The following is an 8206-nucleotide window of genomic DNA, read 5'->3' on the forward strand; positions in this document are numbered from 1 at the left end:
GGTCCACCACGAGGGCACAACTATAAAGTGAATCACAACGGGACACGCATCAGGAGAACTAGGGACAGGAAAAGCAAAGGCAGAATGATGATTTGAAAAGAAAAGAGAGATCAACAAAACTGATGGGTACCATTAAGACCAAGACCAGCAGGAAGACCAGGAGCAGGAAGACCAAGGACATGAAGGAAGGGACTAAGATGGTCAAGAGGATCTAGACAGTGCCATAAGAAGAAGGAGTATCAGACAACCAAGAGAACTAGACCCACCAAGAGAACTAGGACAACCAAGGCAAAGGCCATCATCAACAGTGGCTAAGAATACAGGGCCTACGATGACAAGTGAGTCTAGGCTACATGTGTTAGGGCATGCCCCTGTTAAATGCTGAACATGTTTTCTTCTGGTTCCTTGATGGACTAAAATCCAACATCTGACTCCAACAGATAACCTCTACAGAAATCACTCTGAGAGATCTTAAGGCACTGTGAGTCAAGAAAACAGAGCAACCAGGAAAGAAAAAAATGGACATAAGCACGGTCATCTGTCAAAATCTACTTGTGGTCATATGTATTCAGAATTAGTACACAAGAGAGCTCATTCACACACCAACTCACTCTTGCATTCAGACAGAATTTACACTTTGAAGTTTGTAATTCACCACTGACCATCATCATTTGCACAAACTGCCCTTTGGCCTCATCTCAATTTTCTTATCTCCTTGCAGACCCTTGAGTTATGCATCAAGGCAGCTGTTACTAAGAGTTGCAGAGCGCTGAATGGAACTGTGCCAACCGTGCTTGCCGTCCTGCATCACCTGGTAAGTATATACATGAGGACAAACAAAGTATTTCAGTGGGAGGCGACAGACATTTCCTGATTAACATATTGTAACAAATAAAGTTTCTACCTTAATCCAATTTATAGTAGGAGTGTTTTTAAAGGGCAACATTTGGGAACACTCTTGCATAAAATATTAAATTATAATCCATACAAATCCTATATGAAACAATTTGCTACTAGGATGCAAAGAAAGAAGACAATGGATATAAATCTGTCAGTGTTGAGAGCTCCTCTGCAAGAACCCCCCATAAGTCTGCCTCCCGGCAGCTCTAACTCTGATAATAGGTAACAGAGGAACAGAGTGACAGGGAAAGGGAAGGGACCCAGGGGGAACACCAAGGATGGAGACCTGAAAGAAAAAAGTTGTACCCAATAACAATGGTTTACAACAGAGACATAATACTAACAAAGCTTATCTCGGAGGTTCAATTGTCCAGTTAGACTTTACTATATAACATATACTGGACTCTTCATGACATTCCCAACAACAGTACACCCAATCTTAAATCTATATATTTAATAATAACAAGGCTATATCATATACATTTGATTAATGCCATCAATCAAAGGAAATTCAGTATTTATCCCACTAAGCTTCCTAAAGTCAATATGTGCAGAAACTACCCCACAATTTAGTTCATATAATCCAAATACACAACATTTCTGGAATATCCTTACAATCCAAACTTGAAGCATTCAAGACCCAAGTCCACATATAAGAAGGCCCTCTGAAAACAGGTGCACAACTTGACGGCCATAAGCATGAAATTCCAAATAGCAATGCTGGCACGTGGAATCTGGAATGAATGGGAAACAAAAGACAAGCATCTCTGATGAGGACCAAAGTGCGAGAACTGAGTGCCGGTAAAGAAAAAAAATGAAGTGGTACAGCAGAAACAGCAAGTGGCAGTGAGAACAGAAAAAGGCCCTAATGAAGCCACCGACAGAAACACTCGCTCCCCACTCTGCTGACTAGAGACCTGGGACGCAAAATGGGCAAAAAGTGAAGCAAAAAAGGCCTGCTCTGAAAAGCATGCAACCCACTATGCTGGCCAGACACCGTAGGACGCAAAAGGGGAACTGCTTTACCGTCCCCACAGATAAACCAAGATGAAGTGTAACAACAGCCTTCGTCTTGATTACGTTGAATAGCAGCCACTAGTGCCAGCTTTGTTAAAAGCATTAAGTACCACTACCTTCTGCAATCTCGCCAGACTTCTGAGTCTACAAATTATCCAAAAACCATGGGAAACTAAGGTATCCATCTTAGAGTGGTAACTGAGAATTTGTACTTCCACCAATATCAGGCACCCTGAATATGCTGTATTCCACACAATTAATTTTTCTGTAGCGTGGTATGGATCATGGTCCCACAAGTCCTGACAAACTCCTATGCTGTCATTCCCCCACTGGAAGTTATTTGCTGTCTGGATATATAGGATTGGCTTTCAGATAGCCTAGCTTCCATTATTATTTATTATGGCTTTGTTATTGGCAGATCTGCACACCCTCAAGTGGGGTTTCCGATGAAACAGAAGAGCCACTCAAGTTGTCCACGGCTATTATCCTGTCACTGGGTGAGTTGGTCATAAATGTATGTATGTATATATCTGTGATACTGCAAGTATATATTGGCCTTTACTAGGGATCAGGTCCTCTGTAACATTAATTTCTGTACACTGCCCTGCACGTAACTTGATCGTCTTAAAAGCTACTATTGCTTAAGTATTTTTCTCCCCCCCCAGTACATTGGTTGGCTTGCTACTGGAATATGGTGACCAGTTTACTATATACAGCTATAGTAGTCACGTGAGTAGCATGTGCTCGTAAAATCATCATTAAATGTTGCAAACCATTGATAACATACCTCCTGGACATTCGTTGAAGAATGGCCTTGATGGGCTGCTCCCCGGTGTTGAGTTCCTTCTTGCATAATTTTATGTTGTGTTATTTTTCAATTAAGTCTATTTTTTCTTTTCACTTTACTCTTGCAGCCCATTCTCACTCTAGTGAGGTCCTTAAATACTTTGAAAGTAGCTTGATGCAGATAGGTGCAGAGTCCCGTGCCACAACATTACAGCTGCTTTGCAAGCTCCTTTCGGAAACTGGTAAGACTGTCAGTGGGTGGGTGGCAGTGTGTGATTTAGGCAGGGAAAATAGTTAAAGGGATATAATGCTTGTCATAGAATCCGGAGCCCTAAGTTGTATTCCCAACTTACTCCCTTACTTGTCCAACATGGTGCAGCTATAAGCAAAATACTTCAATTTTATATTCTTCCATGGGGCTCACAGTCACAGACTCACAAACCAAAACTGAAAGACAGGACCCTCAGGGTGGTAATCACAGTTGATAGTGGAAACTTCACTACTTATGTATTAATCTTGATCTTACTAGACAAAGTCAATATCTATGTGTTATGAACATTTGGTGTATGGCTTTATTTAATAGATTCAGAAGGTGCCTTTTATCTGGATGCTGTCCGTCACGTGCTTGAGGATGACAATCGCAAGGTACCATCAAGCTATTATACATGTGTTAAAGCACTTTCATAATTAGCAACTCAATCTAATTAAAGTTATGCAGTTTTTGCACAGTGCAGTAGTCCTACTTACATGGACTCAGAGCTGTGGTTTGCACACCACAATCTGTTGACTTTCTCCAAGGCAGTGGAGGTGTTGGGTCATGCAACCTCCAGCCATTTCTGTCAGTGTGTCTTGTGTTCCATTGTCTCCCTATCCTAGTGGACATATCCCAGTTTTCCTGCCCTAGTCTGTGTCAATGCATTATTTTCAGATCCAATCCCAGAGGTTGCTGATCCCTAATTGTTTAATAAATGTGTGTTAAAAGAAAGTTTGCGTATGCTGTTAACATATTTGGTCTGTATTTCACATTGAGTTGATCTGTAATACCCCTCACTGAGGAGGAGAATGTTGATGATCAAATAAGGGGTTTTGAATTTCAGAATATTAATATCTCCTCAAATCTTTAACAACCGTTGTGTAAGGTATTTCAAATGTCTCTACCAAGAATAATATTTGGGCTATGTCTCAGCGAAATCTCACCAAACGTGGATCCATAATACAGGATAATATTCAATGTGCACGTTTGAAAAGTCTGATTGTGATATAAAAGATGTATTTTATGTAGGAATTGGAATATATGTGACTTTCTTGATGCCATGTATGTCCACAAGGTGCCTTACTTCAGTGCCATGGTGAAAGCAAGTAACTCAGTATCAGAATCACCATGTTCAGCATGTTAGCAAGCACAGGACATAGACACAAAGGAAAATCAACAAAGCTGTTTTCTTTTGATAACGAACAAAAGGTTGTATTGCCATAACTTTGTCTCTATTGGATTCTCTTTGAGAGGTGTATTGGGTTTGTAATTTTTAACCTCAGGGCACGATATAAACCAAGTTATCCTTAGATATTTTTCTGATTAAACCAGGAACATCAGAGACAGGACTCTGCTAGGAATGTTAGAATCACAGAAAACAAGCATGGATGTATTCTTTGGCAGTTGAAGCCATTGTGGCCAGATTGTGCAAATATACAGCGTACAGAACCATGTTAGGGATGTGAATTTTAACTCAATACTGGATACAGGAGACTGTGACTATTTACGGTCTTGAGCCAATACGACTTCTTGAAAGTGATATGGATCAACCAAACAACAAGGTGTGGGACAATCAACTCTAAGTACTGCAACCCATTTTCTATCTGCTGTCCGTGTTGGGATGTCTGCTCAATCTGACAGGTGGAGTTAGACAGCGGCCATCATTCTTCCCACAGACGACTGTAGTTTTTTTAAAATTCCCTCAGCAGTGGAATCCACAGCCTATTGAATTCTCATTTGCATTTTTGTAATCAATATCAGGTCCTGAGAGCTTTTTTGTTGGTTGTAACCTACCTAGGCATATTTTGCAATGTTTTTTTTATTTTTTTTATCAAATCTCAGGCACCTATAGAAGGTGTAGCCCACCTGGAATATTTGAATATTCCCTCAATCACTCTTCAGTCAGACACTCTGTAAAAACAGTTTAATTAAATTGACTCTAGTTTCATTCTCAGAGTGTCATAATAGCCCTTTTTGCAACATACTTTAAAAGGTTGTATCCAGGTACTGGCTTTCCACGCATAAAAATTTATATCTGTCTACTCTGTGGACAAAAGGAAGGAGAGAATGCATGGTTTTCTCACACTCCCTTGCTACTTTCTCACTGGAATGTGTGATTTTCTCCTATTCATACACCAAAAGGGTTTCTCACTAACCATGCTTACCTTTTTTCTCAATTACAGGTTATTCTTGCCACTTTAAGTTTAATGTCCAGTTTAACAGCCAAAGGTTTTTATGATGTGAACGGAAGAGCTGTGATGGATTATGTGCTTAAAAAAACCAGCCTCCTTATCAAAGAGCAGGTAAGTGGCAGATGTACATATTTGGGTAGGTGAATGTGTTAGGGAACAGCAACAGTAGTCAGCACACAAGAAATAAGTGGACCTTTTAGCCCCCTTGTGCCCCAATGTAGTTACTTTGCCATATAATATTCATCGGCAGGGTCACATATTTGCCCCTGGTGGTGGAATATAGACCTCATGTCCCTCTTGTTTGTTCCCATAGTCTCACCTTGACATTCTATGTTCCTCATTTGAGCTTGATGTTCCCTACTTCCACTCCAGTGCGTCTTTCTCCCTCCGTCACTTTTATGGGTGTTCCTTATCCATTTGGCTGCTTACATTTGCACCTGAAATTCAGCAGCTGCCCATCAGTGCCAACACTGTACATGCCTTTTCTTCATGTCTTTTTATTCCAGGGTGCCCATGATGTGAACCAAACCACTCAAGTGAATTTACTTATAGCTTTCACTTCAAGAGTCATTCTTCCAGTACACCCAATCTATGGTATTTCCATTATTGTGAAAAGTTTAACCTAGTGTACCCTTACTATTGTGGGGTCTGAGTTAGTGATGTCAACTGAAAGTGGAGTCGTTGTCCCGAAGTTCAACTATTGCAGCTGGTTTGATTCGTACTGTGGCACTTCGGGCAATTTTATAACTTTTATCCTGCTCTTATGTTGTGCAAAATCGTCCACTGTTGTGAACAACGAGTTTCAGAAAGTGGTCTGATAATATCCTTTAGTTATTCTCTTTCTCCTTCATTGCCCTCCTCTTCCACAGGCCTCATGTATGATTTTGTATTGGGCACTTCTTCTGTTTCTTCTCTTTTCTTGGACCATCTCAAGTCCTTTGGGCACTTACACTTTGATCCTATCTCTAGTAGCTGGAGGAAACACCTGTCATCTGACTAGGGGCCAGGAATGGGTGTTGGATCAGTGCTCTTCACTGGTGCTTGTGGGGCTGCAGGTGATATGTGGCAGCATGGGCAATGGCATGTGGCATGGTGTCTGAAAACTGCAGTATTCTTGGCTTTGCCAGTGTCTCTGGGAGAGTAGGCCACAGTGGTTTATGGTCTCACCAATTCCTCCATAACAGCAGAGGTGCCATGACCTTCTTGATCACTGTGAACCAGGTAGGACTTCCTCAAGCTTGGCCAATGCATCCATGTTACAGAGTAGTTGTACCAAGATGCACAACTCAAGTCCATGCTCAGTAATATGTGTGGGGATTGGGCAGCACTGATGACGTCTGGTATCCATCTCCTTGGGGCCTGACCATAATCCAAAGTGTCTGCAGTCCATGCTTAGTCTCACTCTTGGGTTCCCATTAAGCTCAACTAATAGATGAGCCAGACACTGTCCATAGTTTCTTTTACCACAGGCCAGAGGCATCATGCCAGGAACAATTCAGATGCCTGTCCTTATGTTGCATCGCATTGTAACAATGGTGCTTGAATACCTATATCCCATCTTAGTAACCAGATGCACATGTTGACTGGCATGAGTGCAAAGAAATAAGATGCTCAGACACTGTGAGAATGGAACTCGCTCCATACACGTCTCAACAGCAGTGCTCCCATGCAGTACATAGGCCTACCACACAATCCAGCCTATGTGAGACAACTGGTCCTTAGACTTTGCCGGGGCTAACTGGGAAATTTCTTGGGTGATTGGGCAAGGCACATGGGCATTCAGCTAATGCACTGGTAAGCTGTGTTTTTCACTGATAATTCATTATCTACTGGGCTCCTTTCTGTTACATACCCCGCATTATCATTGAATTTCCTAACAGGGAAAACTACCAAATCCTACACAAAGTAGCACAAACATACTTCAAATCAGTATTTCATATCAACACTGCCTCCCAAAAATGCAGGTCCCGGTTTTGTCTTATTGAGTGTAAGAAGTACCATAATGTAGCACATACTTCCTTATCAAGCAACAAGGGGAGGGCTCTTGGGGCATCACAATCTTTGTAGTGAGCAAGAGAGACTACCTTGTGGTGCCAGAGGTACAATGTCTCAGATGTAGTGCCCAGTGCATCAGAACCTTACATATTATAAGTGAGTCCACTGGTATTTTGACTGTATATGAATGCTATACACTTCTCCGCCAAATTACCATATACTTTTATTCTCTGTAGAGCGGAGCATGGGTGCATAACCTCATTTATACATTTTTATTTACATGTTTGCGGCTAGTGGTTTTAATTTCACATTTGAATTTAAGCCAAGAGGTTCTCTCTGTGCTTACAACCTTGATTTGAAAATTGTGATGTTTTCATTCTCAAATCTCTTGAACCTCCATGAGGAGAGAAAACACAGTGAAAATGATGTGAAAATATGTTACTTTACTTCTCTTGCTTTTCCACATTTTCACAGGGCACTACTAGTCACATGGATCCTGAATCTGATGTTGAAGAAGAGACCATCCACATCCAAATCTCTCAGCTCCTCAATAAAATTGCATTACGCCATAAAAATACTGACGAGGTAAGTGAGAAGGATGTGAAATAAGGTGGGTCAATAAACTAGAAGTGTACAAAATATAATTGCAGAATGTCCAAATACTGCTCAATTCCAGGGTTATCTTCATTATCCTCTAACTCACATAATAGCATGTTTTAGTAAAGCTATCTCTGCTGCAGGTTTGTATGTGGGAAATATGCACATAGTGATCTGAACCATGAATGCATGTTTAAAATGCATTCCTTTTCCACCCAAGTAGTTACCATGATTTGCCTTCGGGATAGCACTGGACTTTGGAATAGTATTTACTATTCCAACTCCAGTCTGTGCAACTGTAGGGAAAGAGTTGGACTTAAAGTACAACATTAGTCCAACAACGCTTTCCTTCAGGGAAGTGGTTGTATTGGCTTGATGGATAAAGGAATGCATTGAAAAGACACATTAGGGCACGTACAGCAATTACGAGTCTTGCAGGGCAATGTGTTGGGATCTTAAATACCTT

General features: G+C 41.1%; 2 long non-coding RNA genes across 2 annotated transcripts; both read left to right on the plus strand.

The window, feature by feature from the left end:
* Positions 1–624: 624 nt before the first annotated feature.
* Positions 625–2921, plus strand: LOC144774127 (uncharacterized). Its single transcript, XR_013600097.1, has 3 exons — positions 625–814; positions 2336–2414; positions 2832–2921. It is a non-coding gene; the product is annotated as an uncharacterized LOC144774127 (long non-coding RNA).
* Positions 2922–3231: 310 nt separating this feature from the next.
* Positions 3232–7726, plus strand: LOC144774135 (uncharacterized). Its single transcript, XR_013600098.1, has 3 exons — positions 3232–3348; positions 5140–5259; positions 7618–7726. It is a non-coding gene; the product is annotated as an uncharacterized LOC144774135 (long non-coding RNA).
* The last annotated feature ends 480 nt before the right edge of the window (positions 7727–8206 follow it).

The sequence above is a fragment of the Lissotriton helveticus genome, chromosome 1_1 (assembly GCF_964261635.1).
Source record: "Lissotriton helveticus chromosome 1_1, aLisHel1.1, whole genome shotgun sequence".
NCBI lineage: Eukaryota > Metazoa > Chordata > Amphibia > Caudata > Salamandridae > Lissotriton > Lissotriton helveticus.